The sequence below is a fragment of the Carettochelys insculpta genome, chromosome 2 (genome assembly GCF_033958435.1).
Source record: "Carettochelys insculpta isolate YL-2023 chromosome 2, ASM3395843v1, whole genome shotgun sequence".
Classification (NCBI taxonomy): domain Eukaryota; kingdom Metazoa; phylum Chordata; order Testudines; family Carettochelyidae; genus Carettochelys; species Carettochelys insculpta.
In genome coordinates, this window is record NC_134138.1 from 212,511,814 (window position 1) to 212,528,834 (window position 17,021).

At 41.5% G+C, this 17,021-nt stretch overlaps 1 protein-coding gene across 3 annotated transcripts in view; it reads right to left on the reverse strand.

Annotated features, from left to right (window-relative positions):
* PLCL2 (phospholipase C like 2) overlaps positions 1–17,021 on the reverse strand; it is a 164,178-nt gene that overhangs the window by 145,323 nt on the left and 1,834 nt on the right. The gene's annotated exons all lie outside the window — the stretch shown is intronic.

The following is a 17,021-nucleotide window of genomic DNA, read 5'->3' on the forward strand; positions in this document are numbered from 1 at the left end:
AGGGGGTACTGGTGGCAGGGGGGGGGTCTGGCTGCTGCCAGGGGATCAGGCTGCGGTGCCTGGAGCTTTCAGGCTGCCGCAGTATGGGTCTGGGGGGCCAGCCAGGGGGTCCGGCTGCAGGGCCATGGGGGAGGAGGGAGGTCGCCGGGGTCAGGTGGCAGGACAGTCTGGTTGCAGGGCCAGCAAGGGGCTCTGGCTGCAGGGCCGTGGCGGGGAGTCAGCCTGCCGCAGCATGGGCCACAGGGCCGGTCAGGCTGCCGTGGTTTGGGGCCACGGGGCAGGGTCAGATTATGGGGAGGGTTATACTCACATTAGCATGGGGGAGTTCACTTGTGGAGTGAACTAAGCTAGGTATATGTGTCCCTCGTTTTAGCAAGTACTCGTAAATAAAGTACTTGTTTAAGGAGGGATGAGTGTCTATGCAGTTAAAGCTTTGGAGGTAGGAGAGAAAAGTCTTCAGTCCTTATGAACTGATAATCTTCCAAATGAGAATTCAGTACTAATTCATAAATTGTTAGCATCTTATGTCTGCATGCAAACTGTTTCAGTGCCTCTGTTAAGCTCATAAATTTTACTGCTACTGCTTGGAAAAGCACCAAGTCCCTGGTCAATTTCATAGCAAATCTTCAGAAGCCTGTGGGGGAAGTTGTAAAACTGCTAAAAATCACATTGTCTTGTTGACAACGTTTGGCAATGCTCTTATGAATATGTCCACACTGCACCAGGAGCATACCTTCCAGCCCAGGTTTACAGACACACTTGCTCAGCTCCAGCTAGCAAACTATTAACAACAGTGTGAATATTGTAGCCTGAGCAGTAACAGATTCCCTGGGCAGAGTTCTGGCAGCTAATCAGGCAAACTTGTACTCTGGTAAGTAGACCATGTTACCTCTCTATTTTTAGCATGCTTACAGACACTTAATCACTAGGACAACACAAAATAAGGACAACTGGGAAAAAGACAGAACAGCAATTTTCTTTGCATACCTCCATAAAGCAGGAGACGCCTATGTGGCAGAACAATAAAGACTGGCCACTCTCATGGCAGCAAAGAGGCTGAAGAATGGGGAGAATGTTCCTTATTTTGAGGCTAGATACAAAAGGAAAAGGCCCCAGACAATACAGGAACTGCGCCCTAGTAAATATCCCATATGTTCCCTTTTCTCCTACCGTTAAGACACAGGTTTGGAGTTTGACAAGACATCTATTTTGAATCTTTTATGGGAAATATTTCTAGTTACTTCTCATTTGTATATTTTAGTCTACCTCAGAACTGGCGTTTGGTAAATTTTGGTAAAGTATGTGTGCAGATGTGGATACAAGTTTTGTATCTAGAACCCTTTAAATTTGCTTTATATCTGGGGGTATCCACATCCATGGCTCATTTTTGTGGATGTAGATACAAATTCTATATCCACACAGGGCTCTAGGCATTACAGCATGTATATTTCGAGGCCATAAAGGAATCCAATTCTATGCAGCACTTTGGACATGTCTTTCATAGAGGAAGTCAACTGACTTTTCTACTTGCCATTCAGTAAGAATTCCAGCTATGTATAGGGAGCCCAATTCAATGCCAAGTTGATCACTGAAGAGCCCCACTTGTCATTAATAAGAGAACAACCTTTCATGAACTCTACTCATTTTTTTTTATTATAATCAAAAAGATCCCTGGAAGTGACATTTTCATGTAGTGTATTGCAGGACACCTGCTGAATCAATCTCAAGGGCATTATCAGAATTTCTTTTTCAGCTGATGTTTTAGGAGATGGAAGAAAATAATGCAAACCATATAAGGACAGTGTAAAATATTACTGGATTTATCCATCATTGGCAAGCTTTTTCTTTCTCATCAGAAAGACTCTTTGGGACCTTGATTAGGCCAAGTAGAAAGTGTTTAGTGGTTGCTTTTTTTTTTTTTTAAAATTACTAGGTAACCAACACATTTTAATTAAGCACCCTAACACATTTATTTTATTTAGCGGTCATCCAGCTAACTAAAATCATGCCAGATTATGGATGTTGCCAAACCAGAGAGGTTCAACCTATGCATGGAAGAGAAATTCTACAAGACAAGTTAACAGAAAAAGAAAAAGCAATTTTAACTGTGTTTCTGTGGATTCAATTTCTGCCTTTCACTACCTTAAACATGTTTAATTTGAGTCTTACTGGATCAGTTTCTCCCATTAAATTCCTGGATGAGTCATTTTTACCCCATCAGTTTCTACTCACATGATCATGGACATGCTGGTGCCCCAAATTTTGAATTAAATTATTATGGTAGCTGAGGGAGAACTATCTGCACTTACACAAGCCAGAGTAATTACAGAAAAAGACTGAGTTATGGAGAAAAAAAATAGGGTAACTTTTTTGCATTAGTAACAGGAGAAAAGACATTTACCTGTCCTGTAACTGACGTTCGAGATGTATTGCTCGTGTCCATTCCAAGTTAGGTGTGTGCAGGCGCACGCCCAGTTGCCGGAAGCTTTTTGCCCTAGCCAGTAGCCATAGGGTCTGTGCAGCGCTCCCTGGAGTGGCACCGATATGGTGACCAATATATAAACCACCTGCCCCCTCCCGCCCAGCTCAGTTTCTTCTTGCCAGCCACTCCAGACAGTGGGGAAGGCAGGAGGGTTTTGGAATGGACATGAGCAACACATCTTGAAGAACACCAGTTACAGAACAGATAAATGTATTTTTTTTTCTTCGAGTGATTGCTCATGTGCATTCCAAGTTGGGTGAATACAATCCAACGCCTAGGAGGTGGGGTTGGAACCCCGAACAGACTGCAGGTCAGCCCTGCCCAATGCAATGTCTTCACATGCATGCTGCATCAAAGCGTAATGTGCTATAAACATCTGAATTGAGGACCAGGTGGCAGCCCTACAGATGACCTGAATAGGCACCTTCACCAAATACACCACAAACAATGCCTAACCTTAATCTTGTGAAACACTGTGTACAAGGGGTCCACTGAAAGTGCTCTCAACTCAGAAACCCTCCTGGCGGAGGTGACTGCCACCAAAAATGCCGTTTTGTAACTCAAACAGCAGGGAGCAGGTAGCCAGGGGTTCAAAGGGGGCCCCATTAGCTTGGCTAACACCAAATTGAGATTGCATGGGGGCAGTGGTGCCCAAATCCTAGGGCTTGATTCCTCCTATACACTTCAGAAACCTTTTGAGCACAGGGTCTGAGCACAGAAGACGTTCCATGACCAGGTGAAAGGCTGAGGTAGAAGCTAAGTGCACCCTAAGTGAGGAGAGGGAGAAGCCCACCTGTACCAGACCCCATAGGCAATCTAAAATCAACAGGATGGGAGCTTGCGAGGGAGATAGCCCTCTGTGAGACGCTCAAACCAAAAACCTTTTCCACTTAGCCAAATAAGTCACCCTTGTGGAGAGTTACTATTTAACAATACTTCCTTTATGAGATCCAGGAAGGCCGCTCGGTAGATCAGGGGAGTTGGGGTACTGGCCCAACAGCAGGCTAGGCTATGGCTGCCCAGGCTGGTCTAGGCAGCTGTGGGGCAGCTCTTGCCAGGTGGCCAGTGGGCAGCGGGTCCCCCATCCTGGCACCCAGGAGACTGGTCAGAGCCCTCTGTCCTGCTTGGAGGCCAGTCATTTAATGAGCCTCAAGCCCCATCCCTGGACCTTCTGGCCCTAGGCAGCTCCATCTGAGGGGCAAGGCACAGGTGTTTTGGCTCAGGGCCTGCCCACCAGGGTCTCTAAGAAGCCTGCTCTGCCTCTGAGTCAGGGGGAGGCCACAGCAGCTCGCTACACTCCGACATGCACTGTTAAAGGGCAGGAGGTGCAAAAGTTGCAGCCGCTGCAGAGCGGGAGCCCACAGGTGCTGGGACTTGCTATCAATGCTGGAGGTGTTTTGAGTGGCACAAGGCCTTCTTCAAATGATGGTTCTGGGTTCCTCCCCGTTGGTAGTGGACTGGCGCCACAGCACCAAGACTGAGCGGTTGGGGCCTTTGGGCATTACACCAGCACCGACCCCTACACTCACATCAACGCCAGTGTCAACACCAGCACCGACACGGTACTCAGTGTCAAGCACTCTAGACACTGCTACCTTTCTCACCTTTCAGATCAGCTTTAGCAAATAGGAAGCTCAAAGTCTAATTACCATGAAATGAAGTGCTGGGAGAGGGAGATAAAGGAAGCTTCACTTTGCTCTCCTGCTTCATGAGGACAGAAAGGTAGGGGAGGAACAAGGCAGTAATAGGGACAATAGTATCATAGTATCATAGAATCATAGAACACTAGGACCGGAAGGGGCCTCAAGAGGCCATCGAGTCCAGTCCCCTGCCCCGACGGCAGGACCGACCACTATCTACACCATCCCTGATAGACATCTATCTAATCTGTTCTTAAATATCTCCAGCGAGGGAGATTCCACAACCTCCCTTGGCAACTTATTCCAGTACTTGACCACCCTGACAGTTAGGAACTTTTTCCTAATGTCCAACCTAAACTTCCCTTGCTGCAGCTTAAGTCCATTGCCTCTTGTTCTCTCCTCAGAGGCCAAGAAGAACAAGTTTTCTCCGTCCTCCTTATGACACCCTTTAAGATATCTGAAAACCGCTATCATGTCCCCCCTCAATCTTGGGATCACTATTGGATCAAAATATCCCCTCTCTCCAAAAAGAGTTCTAGCAGACCTTTTCCATAAAAGAGGTGGGGTTGTGAGAGTCAGCTGATCTAATCAGATGCTTCACACTGATGGATCTGCCTGATGCACAATAGCATGTCAGTCTCCATTATGAATGTGTACCACAAAGAGAGCAACCAGTGCAAAACTAGACACTCGAGGCTGTGTTCCTTATTTTCAAGCATTGCGTTTAGCATATATGTAAAATCTGTGGCTACGTCTACACAAGAAGCCCCTTTCAACAGAAGTTACCGTCAGCAGGGACTTCCTGGCATAACTTCGGTTGACTGATCACATCTACACATAAAAGCAAATCAAAAGAGCAATCTGCTCTGTCAACAGAGGGTGGACAGATTGCCCAGCCCTCTCTTGACAGAATAGCTGAGCTCTGGAAACAGGGCTGCCCAGTGAACTGGGAGCCCTGTCTGTCGCCAAAAAGGCCCTGCAGTATCTACATGGCTGTTTTGTTGACAGAATACCATCAAGGAAGTTGTTATACCTGAATGGGGAGAGGTATAACACAGCCGGCAGATGTGCCAGATTTTGTCAACAAATTGTCAAGGAAGAGCATTTGCTATGTAAGCACTCCACATTTTCTTCTGGCAAAAGCCCAGTTTAGCCCAGAAAAGCCGCTCGTGTAGATATGGCCTTCAAGATTTCAGATGGCAGGCAGCAACATGCAACTGGCCCTCTCAGTGAAAGCGAAAACGAGTTTTCCACAAGAATAGTAAAAGGACGGACGAAGGATATCCACACACAGACTGATCTAGGACACTCACTAGGACATCCGTGGTGAACAGAGTGACTTCTGTATAAGCGTTAATTGAATGTTATTTTGAAGTTTTTGGAGTGCAAATAATCTTCCGAAGGTGAATCAATGTAGTGCTTCCTTAAATAAGAAGACAGTCTGAAATAACAGGCATGTGAGTTTTCTGTTTATTTCAATGGTTTCTAAGGATGACAGTGTTGTCTTTATATACATATTTATATGGTTTTTCATATCAAAAGCACTTTTTAAATAAACTAATCATGTCAACTGCATAAGATAGATCACTACTTTTTGTTATTATTTTACAGACAGTTAAACAAAAGCAGGAGTTCAACAGACAGTGATCTGAAGTCAGGACAGTTTAATTCCCAGTCAAACCAACTGAGACAGCACACCTCTCAATACTGATAACTATTTCCTTTCTGGGCAAAGAATATTTTTTCCCAATCTTATATTCATATACATGCAGTCTCCAGCCTCAACAACATTTTATCTCATTTTAATGGAGCTGCTGTCTGCCACTTTCATGACACAAACTACAAATCCACCGGTCTGAGTTAGGAGACTCAAAAATGTTGAAATGATGCACAGAACATAAATTTCTGGTATATATATATTTACTAGCTATCAAAAAGCACTGTATGAAAAAGGGAGCCCCATAACCTATAGAGGAGGGTGTCCCTTCCTACACACAGAAAGCATCTGAGAATTTGCTCCAAAGGACTCATCTCCTGCACGACGGCTATTCTGAATCACACCACTAGCAAGTCTAAAATCCTCTCATAATGAAGGATATTTTATTTATACGTACATTCTAGCTCCCATGTAGAAGCCTACCCTGAAATGCTACATGGTTTTAACTGTACTCTTGCAGCCTTACATAATATGATTTTTTTTCTGCTCTACTGATATGCAAATACACATATTCAACTATAGCTGGAAGCTGAATGTATTAATCAGCAGGGATTCATATCACTAACACTGGAAAAGGAACATGTTACTAAACCATTTAAAACTGAGCTTACAGATTCCAGCAAACACACTAGTGTGCCTGCCACCTCACACACAAAACAAAATCAAATACAAAAATAAAAACAAAACACATTTCTTCAAGGACAAGAGTTTAAATGCGTTATCTGAAAAACGTCCACAGCACTCTCTCAGTCAATATCTTAAACAGCACCAATGATCAGCCCAGTGACTTACTGATGGTCTAATGCAATCTTAAAATCTACAAGCACCCTGCTCTCAATTTCAGTGCCCAGCCAAGTGCAACTAAGACAGATAAAGTCCATGCTCAGGTGCTCTTCAGGGATGCCATATATGTACTCCAGTCACACACAGGAAATGTGGAGAGGCCAGGAGATACTTTAGCGGCTAAAACTGAAGAAGCTTCTGCTAAGCACGAGTTTTTCAGAAATTTATAGACTAGTCAAATTTGGGCAGATTTTCATGGACAAGTCACATTCCTGATATAAAAGTCAGCCCCTAGCAGTGTTCCCTATAAGTTGAGTGCTTGGAGAGCTGTCAGGAAAGGTTAACGTGCTGCTGATCTAATTAGTAGAGGCTCCAAAGCTACCACAGGGGACAGCATGAGTTTCTATTGGTGGTGCACATCTGCATGTGCCTTGGTGCATATAACAAAATTCATTCTGTCCAGGGATCGAAAAAAATTAGAGGGAACGCTACCCCTTAGCCAAATTACAAGGTCTCTCCAAAGTATGGGGAAAATACGCTGTTTTGACCTAGCCCTAGCTCAGAAATGGCTGAACCAGTCTGGCTAAATAAGTCAGCCTGAAGCAGACTCCTGGCATGGAAAATTTCAGCCTTAAGTGTTAAAGTTTGGCAACTGAAAAAAGGAAGCAACTGAAAAAAGGAAGTGATGAGTATTTTAATTATAGGTGGCACAACCAGCCCTACCTATAATACTACACATTTTCACACCTATGGGTAGATTAAAACTCCAACCCAAAGCATTAATTTTCAAAAGTTTACAGATAAGCCTCTAAGACTAGCTTCCAAATTTCAGAAGTTGACTTATTCATGCCAGAAGGTTAAGTCATCTCTTAAAATTCATCTGATATCCTGTTTTGAATTTGCAGTTGTCTGGGGGAGCACAAGTCGAATTTTCCTTTCATTGTTTTAAGAATATTGTCCTCTATTACAGGGGTGAGCAAAATTTCTGTGGAGCCCCACTTTTTTGTTCCTGCAATTAGCAGGGACCCCCATCCTGTCTAATGTAATCCAAGCCAACGGAAATTTCAGTTATGCTCATATGAAAAAAAACCTTTTGGCACATGTAAGAAAATAAGTATGTAGAATGTAAAACCTTTATTAATCGGTATATAAGCGTGAATACCCCACACATAAAAATAGCAACATATTTCAACATTTTTAAATGAGATAGATGAGCCTGACACCAAGCAGCCATTCATGCTGAGCCCCTCTTACGAAACTTCCCATCTTCCACTTTCCACTTCCCTGCTCTATTATACAGAGGATAGCCCCTAAATGTCTCCTCCTGCTGGCCTCTTGGGTCACAATGATATACTTTTTCCTCTATATCAAATGAAATAATTAGAGAGGAGGTCAGGATGGCAGAAGTCATATTCCAGGCTACACTGCTCATTTCATAAATTTTAAAGTCCAATACCGAAGATGCGATTGAAACAAAGAAGGTTCTCTTTTGCTCCACCATAAGATCTGCAAAACCACAGTAAGCAAAATTGCTCCAAGTAGCGAATTTAGCTGCTTCTGTTCAGATGCTGTCAAATGACTATTGCTGGAGGAATTTTTAATTTTTTTCACTGAAAAGAATGATTTACCCTGGATTGCAGTGGCAGCATCCATGGGGCTAACTTGTATTTCAGGAAAGACAAGAAGTGGCCCATTTCCTTCTTTAAGTTCCAGCCAATTGTGTTCATTGAAGTCCCAGAGCTACTTGAAGAACTTTGGGTTATCACTCACATTAATTTTAAAACCTAACAACAAAAGTCCAATAGTGATGGGGAGGAAGAAATCAAAACCTATTACAGGCTTCCAACAATGGCTCATTAAGAAAATGGTAGGCACCTCAGTCAGGAAGTTATGTTCAAGGATTCATTACCACAAAGTAACTTCTACAATACCTTTGGTCCTCAAATGTCCTGGGGTGAATATTGGGCAGGGGTTAGCAACAAAAAAACAAGAGGAGGTTTTTTTTTTTTGTTTAATTCAGTAAAAAAACTCAATAATTCAAGAGCTGCAATGCACATGAATATGAGACAGTCCTTAATAAATACATCAAACCATACTTTTCGTAACCCCTATTTTTAAAACAGAGCAGATACAATGATTTGTAATGCAATACATGTTTACTGCAGGATGGTCACTGTAACAAAAATAAATCAGAAGGTTTTTTCGTTTTTGTTTTTTGTTTGTTTGTTTTGTTTTGCTTTAAATTTGGCAATTATAGCATCAGGAGCCATAAAGAAGTCCTTAAAGGGCTCCAGAGCCATTGGCTGCAGACCCCTGATGTAGGGGAATTCTAGTCTCATTTTAAATCTAGTTATGGTACAGATATAATTGTACTTGCTGGACCGTGACCTCACCTTGGCCTTTGACAAAAAAATACATGCTGATTCTTTTAAATGGCAGACATACCACTAAACACAAAATTTTGTTAATATACTTATAGATCCTACCAGAGATAATCAAACGGTTTTCTTCAATTGTTTTGGTTATTAGTAAACCTGTTGTTGGCATAGTAGAACTCTGCACATGTCAAATGTTATGATTAGTACTTCTTATAGCTTAAGAAAGATTTAACAAATCATGAGAGGAAGTTGCATCATTTTGTAGCATGTATCTCAGTGAAAAAGTAAGGCATGTCTTTTCTGTTTAGAGCCAATGGCATTCCACAAACTAACAATGACATTAAAGTCACCTGGTCACTTCATTGCTAGCAAACAGCAACATGGTTTCAGGTCACTGACAAATGAAACATGTTGAGACTCCTGAGGGCTATAAATATGACTTCATGGAGAGCTTAACAGAGAATTTATATTATCATTGCCGTTTTTATAATTTAAGTGACATGAATTATGCCCTGTCATTGAAGTGAGGAAGAAGAGAGGGCACATGAATAGAAAATGCTGCTGTTCATTCTTTCACATAGCTTATTGGGTTTACTGGAAACAACAGATATACTTGTATACAAAAGCTCAGAAAGTTATGCAGCAGCTTCTGAGACCTCAGGGGACTAACTAGCTTAGAGAAAGGTAGAAACCTTAAAAAGTCTAGTCCAAGAGCAGCTTGATCAAGGGAGCTGCAATCTGACTGCCTAGTTGCAAGCCCTATTAAGTTATGAAAAATGCCAGAGGCAGATTAGAGTGATGAAAGAAAAAGATCATAAAACCCCACTTGCAACAGGAACAGGGATTTTAAATAAATGAATTCCTATATTAAAGGCAAGTATATAGAAAACCTTAGCTAATAATAACTCCTAGTATTCTGCAATATTACTAACATTTCATTTTCCCATCATGCTCTAGTAAAGTATTTAAGTTCATGAGCCGGGAATCTAAACAAGACATCCCTGAAAGACATACAAACATGGTACAGTGGTATAAAACATTGCCTGAAATAATTCTTAGTATAGCATTTCCCATTTTGGGAGAATGGCATGGTATAGTGGAAAGAAAAAGTAGGAGAGAGAATAGCTTTGTTAACACCAATATACTCAAAGCCCATACCTGCTCCAACAGATTCAAGCAAAGCAGTAAGCTTTTCATTGAAAACGATCTATCTTTACTTGGTCCTACACCCTCCTTTAATACATTTGGCCATGAATACAGCTCAAAGGCTCAGAGCTAAGCACAAAGAGCAGCCCTCACCTCTCAAGGTCATCTGTTTTTCTGTAGCACTTAGGTCAACCACTTGAGCACCCTGAGCTTCTATGAATCAGGGTAGATAGAATTAAAATAAGGTGATTTAAAACACTGATTTAAATCATCACCAAAAAAAAAATCAATGATTTAAATCAAGTTTCCCACTGATACTTTTTCACATATTTCTTACAAAATGGTGCAAATCTGCTCACTAAAACATGTTAATTTATAACTCAGTACACCATTTCACAACTTCTAAAAATACATAGTTTTTGCAATTTTCAGACACCCTGATTTTTGTTAATTTAGGAAATAGTACATAATACTTGTTACCTGTGTCAAGCTGCAAATGCCGGAATGGTAAGAATTAAATCACACACACACAAACACAATAGAACTTGAATTATATTAAGCTACACCTTAAATATTACATAAATGTTTCACTGCTGCAATTGCAGCAGTTTCCTGAGTTGCTAGCTGACAGCTGTCTTTTGCACTTTTTTTTTTTAAATTTTATTAACACTGACAAGTCCTCAAATACCCAGGCTAGAGGGTTTTGTTGACAAAACTCATGGAGCGTCTATACACAAAATGGGTTTTGTCAACAGTGTCAACAAAACCCAGCATTTTTTCCAGCAGTGTTCTGCCTCAAAACTTAGAGGCAGAACACTGCTGTCCACAGATTTCTGTTGGCAAAATAGCTGTGTAAATACCTCTGCAGAGACCCTCTTGACAGACAGGGCATCCATAACAGGCAGCCCTGTCTGGCTGGCTGCTCTTGACAAAACAGGCACCCAGAAGCACAGCAGTCTGGCTGCTCTGTCGACAGAGCAGAGCGCTCTCATGATTTGCTTTTGTGTGTGGCCGTATTCTGTCAACAGAAGTTTTGTCAGGAAATCTCTTCCAACAGTGGACAGAGTACTGTAGTATAACCATAGCCCACATGTATGGCATCTTTATACCTTCTACAACAGAGGTGGGCAATAATTTTCACCCCCTCTCCACGAATTTTGGTACTGGTCACCGGCCCCCTCTGGGCCCCCTGCAATGGGTGCGACCTTGGGCAGAAAGGTTGGGACAGGAGGTTGTATAAAGAGACAAAGAGCGTGTTAGTATGTGAGTCTGAAAGAGAATCACTTTGTGTGTGTGAGAGAGACTTTGTGACACAGATTGAGTGTGTGCTGCAGCATATATATGACAATGACTATGTCTGTGTGGCACAGACTGGTTGTGTGTGACATTGACACACAGTGTGTGTGTGTTGACTGCTGCTGGATAAGTTTCTGAGAGAAGTCACCCTCTTGTCTCTTTAAGAGAAACTGGTCCGGCTCTGTTGTCTTCCTCCTCTCCTGAGTGAGCCACTTACCATCCATGCTTCAGACTGGAGCAGCACATCTGTGTGTTTCCCTCTCCTAGATCACTGCTCTACAAGAAAGATACAGGTACAGGGGCAAGGGAACACCCTTACCTAAGCACTACTCTCTCCTTTCCGTTCCCTCCCTCTGCGCACATCTAAGGAAAATCCTAGGAGCAGCTCCACTGCAGATAGAACAAGTTGGGGGCAAAGGCACCTAAAAACATGCTGCTGGTTGTAAGTATGCACACTCTGCTAAACAGCTGTGCGAGGTGGAGAGAAATACTACGCGTGCTGGACCCAGTCCCCATTGCTGATTTTTCCCACCTTTCTACAACTAGCTCTCATCTTCCCCACTCCCACTGTCATTTGATTCATAGACTGAAATAGAAATAAGACGTCCTGATTTTTCACATCCCAATCAATTTCTTAGATTTGTGCAACTAATACCAAATAATGAATATTTTCTTTCTATGCCTGTAAAGGAAGCTAATGCTGTGAAAAGCTAACTAAGCAACTGAAGGAACTCTGTTTTCAAAGTGCCTGGCTAATGAGTCCCACCAGTTCAGGAGACTGACTTTGTTCAAAAGATTATCAGTAAACACCTACTGATTATATGGTTCCCTCCAGCCCTGAAATTAGTCATAGCTAGCAGAACTGAGGAGTGATTTTGAGATGCCCATTCCATAGTGGCAGCAGCAACATCCTCAGAAATTAGGCATCTACTTTTATATCTGAGTCATCAAAATGTTTGCAAGAAAATGAGGTGGCATTAGTGTTTGAGCCATTTGTTTGTTTACTGCCTGTAGTTTAACTTTCCAGTTAGGTAGTTCTTTCATCAATGCCTCCTGAAGTGCTTCCCAAATTTCAATGCATCAGCAATGCAACTTCTATGAAGTTTGATGAAGGCTGTGGCTATATGCCTCAATATATTGAGCAGCTATATCTACACTACAGAGATCTTTCAAAAGAAGCCCTTCTGGCAGATCTCTTCCAAAAGAGCTTCTTTCGAAAGAGTGCATCCCCACATAAAAAAGCAAATCACTAAATTACTACTAGCCTATATACAGTCTTAACTGAAAAACTCTGAAGACAAAGACTGGAATATTTTGAAACACAGTTTTTCACATCCGATATTACAGCAATTTCCCAGATGGTAATTTCTATAAATCCTTTACTACTGTATACATTTTTACTATAGTATAACTAAAACAATTTTACTAATAATGGTTTCTACTCAATTCTTCATTAACCTCCCCTTTTACAAAAGCATCCCCGTACAGAAATTACTGCCTATAGGCCTGCTGGTCATAAGAACTTAACCATTTCAAAGACGTGTTAACAATACAAAAAGCAGAATTTGTGGCATAAATGAACTGAATCCCTTTTTGGTATTTGCTGGTCCTTACTACAAACACATCCATGGTGGTAGTTTCACTGATGACTGAAATCTTTTGCTTGCTACTGATAGTTCATTATCTGAATGAAATATGTTTAGTTGCAGTACTGCTGCTAAAATTACCAAATGATAACCATGAAGTTGTTGCAGATAGACAATCAAAGTCTCTTACACTTAAATAAGATCCTGAAACAAACTTCAACAATGATTTTGAATAGACATTCCTCTCAGTTCTTCTCATTCTATTATTTAGTTAATCATCTACATGTTTTTTCTAGCAAGGATGCAGATCTGATTCCAGTTTACCAAAAAAACTAAGACTGACTGCACTCAGAACACACAATTTTGGAGTAAGCCTCAATGAACTCACTGGTAGAGCCCTGCTCAAATTAAAAATTAGTATCCGCTGTCGCATCTGCATCCACAAATCAAGATGCAGATATCCAAACTGACACCTGAAGATGCTAATACCCACAGATATAAATGGGATATCCACAAATTTGCAGTGTTGAAAATACAAAATTTGTATCCACATTTGTTTCCATATCCACAAGAATGAGCGAGGGAACCCCATTCTCTCATTGGTTCCTCAAAAACTAGAAGTGCCAGTGAGTAGAGCTCTGCAAATTTACGCATATCTGCTTTACAACTGCTGGTATCTGGATCCGTGGATGTGGATGCAGGTATCTGCCGCTCATTCTTGCGGATCTCAAATTCTGCTTAAGTCTGAGGGGGGGGGCAGCTTTTTTCCCATAGTGGAACACACGTTCTGCAGCTGGGCAAGCAGCAGGAGCACCTGGATCTCCTTTTGAAAGGTAAGTCCTGGGATTGGAGGGGGCAGCTGGGGAGGGTTAAGCCTGGTAGGGGGTTGGGACTGTGGGAGGGGGATGGGGGGTTAAGTGTGGAGTGTGTGAGGGCTGCAGTGAGGCATGGGGTAGAGCTAGAGCCACTGGCGGAGGTAGTGAGCTGGGCCACAGGGGAGTTGAATGGGGGCACGTGTGAGGGTGGTGAGCCAGGACCGCACATGGGGGTTTGAACCAGGGTGTGGGGTGTTGAGAGGGTGGTGAGCCGGCAGGGGGTTTGAACTGGAGCCACATGTGAGGGGTGGTGAGCTGGAGCCACACACAAAGGTGGGGGGAGACAGAGCTGTGCACAGGTGAGAAGCAGGGCTCGGGGGGGGGGGGGGTTTGAACCGGGCCCCCACAGGCTGCAAGGGTTGAGACAAGGCAGCGGGCAGCCAGATTTCGAGGTGTGCTTAACTTGCATTAATGTGAATTAAACGCAACTCAAAATTGCACATTTCAAGGCTTTACTGTATAGGAAGCAGTGTGTGTGCTGAATCGTGTCTTCCCTTTCTTTCCAGTCCACTCCACTGTTCTTTGCCACTCCACCTCTGTCCTTTTGCATATATCGTATTTCTGTCTTTAGGACAGCATCTTAATTAACTCCTCTGTCCTGCTTGGCCCTGGTCTACCACCACAAAAGCACAAACCAAAACCAGTCCTATCCAGCCTGTGTGTCTCCCTCTGAACGTGTGATTTTAGAGAAACAGAAGTTGAAAGCCTGAACTTTCAAGAAGCACAAACTGGGAGCTAGGCTGGACAGACTACAGCTGTTAATTCACTTCAATGGGACTGTAAGGATATGTGCAGCATTTTTGCGATGAGATCTTATTGTAACTTCTTAAATGAGAAATTTAGTATTTTCTTGATGATTTTTTTTTTTAAAAATGCAATTTAAAAGTCTGATTTTTTTTTGTAAATCATTGCTATTTATCCATCCTGCTATGAGTACTTCCCACTCAAGCAGCGCATAGCCATCCCAGGAGGGAAAAAGAAGAGCCATCAGTGAAGTGGGTACAAATAGAAAAACGAAGACTTAGAGAAAAAATATTAAAGAAGGCAGAAAAACAGGGACCAAACAATAAAAGAGGAAAGAAAAAGGTAGCAACCATTCAAAGATATGGGATTAATGGAAGGGGATGCAGTTGTGTGCCTTCTTATTACCAAAGAAGGCTTCAAAGAAAAGGTTTGGTAACCCCTACAATGCAGTCTTTTGGAGTAAAATATTTTTGGAATCCTGATTTTCAAATCCATCGGCACTTCCAAAGAATATACTAACTGAGACTACTATTTGAATATCAGTTTGCTGTTGTCTCTCTCATATTCTGGGACCAAGACAGCTACAACACTGCCAACAACTTGTTTATAACTCAGGAGCCTAGACAATATTTAGCAGGAAAAACAAGTTGTCTTGAAAAACTGACCAGGTATTATTCCAGCTTTCATGAAATTACTACTACTGCTCCTACATTCAAATCCACTAACATAGCTCTATAATTCAAACAAGGACAGAAAGCTGCACTTCTTGTATCACAAACCATTATTAACACCCATATTACTTGGAAAGAGTAGAGTTTAGCCCATCATATAAAAATACGTCCCTTAAATTCTAAAAAGAAGTTTTACAAACTGGACTATGACAATGAAAAGACCCATATCTTGATTTAGGCTATGTAGCACTAGGTGGATAAATGTCAGATATTGAATGTTAATGTTACGCTAAATGTTGTTGCTAAAATTGTCAGACTGCCTTGTAAAGGTTTTCAAAGCACCTTTGACTCTTGTAAGAGTCAACAAGAAGAAGGGTACTCAGCAACTCTAGCAATCAAGCCATTTTCATTTAGGTACCTAATTTAAAGTACCCAAGTCTAAAAGAAATATGATCCAAACAATCTCAGAAGTTATTGGTTTTCACTGGATTTTTTTCATCTTACACCTTTCATCTTACATCCTATTTACTTAAGCTGTAAGGCAAAAGATATTTCTCAGTTCTAAGCTAAAATATGTGAGAATTCAAATTTATAACAGAGAGTTATCAATTAGCAACTTTTAGACATCACTGCCCAACAAAATTTATATGGAAAAATGAGAAATTTGAAGTTAAAAATGACATGTATTTTAAGACACAACACTATTAAAATCACTTTAATATTTGTACTCTTTAGTTTTATTATATTGTACTGTTAAATGTTATATGCTTGTTTAGGCCTTACAAACATATAAGTTTGCTGTTTAAAAGGATGATATACTGAAAAAAAAAATCAGTATTACAACCGCCTGTTACATACAGCATACACTGCAGTATCTTTTTGGACTACCAGAGAAGATGTAAAAATTAACACAGATTTTGTATAAAAAAATTGGCAAGTCCAGTGTATGTTAAATTATGCAAACAGAATTTTCAACTCCCTCTTGTTTATTGTTGCAGTTTCCCCACCACCACACCCACTATCATCACTCTGACAGGAAGGGTGGGTGCACTACTGTCAAGTGTGTTCCACCAATGGCTGTCCTTGTCCTCTCCTTGGTTCTCAAACCAAGGTTCTGCAGTTTCACATAACAAACACAACTTGAGACAACACTGGCCTAGCTTTTGCTGACATATTTCAGTGTTGTCCAGGTAGCAAAACTACATATTCACATTTCAGCATACTTTATTACCTGTTTCCAAAAATGTGTAACAGGAAGACAGAAGCCAATTATTTGCATCAGTGAAACTCCCCTCTAAAGTATACTTTTAATTTTAAAAAACCTGCTTTCTTTTTGGAAGATTTTTTTACAGCTCTTTAAGATTTAGTTAGCTTGGAGTTAAGAGATGGCAAATTGGCTCAGATTAATTATTTTTCTCTTAAGGGCCTGGGGGTTAAGGAAAAGGAATATCTATATTTAATTACATGGTTATTGTAAATCTCCCATCCCTTCCTCCAATGATTAAATAATATGAAGCCTGCCCTTGTCCATTCATGTTTAAACATTAGTAGCTGAAATCTACATACAGGTATAATGCAAAAAAAGGCTGCTGATGATTACAGCCTATCACCATATGCACTGATACTTTTAAGGAAGAAGCCCTCCTATTTTGCCTTCTCCCCATCCCCCTCTCCCCAGTCCAAAGAGTGTCTGGTTTTCCCAT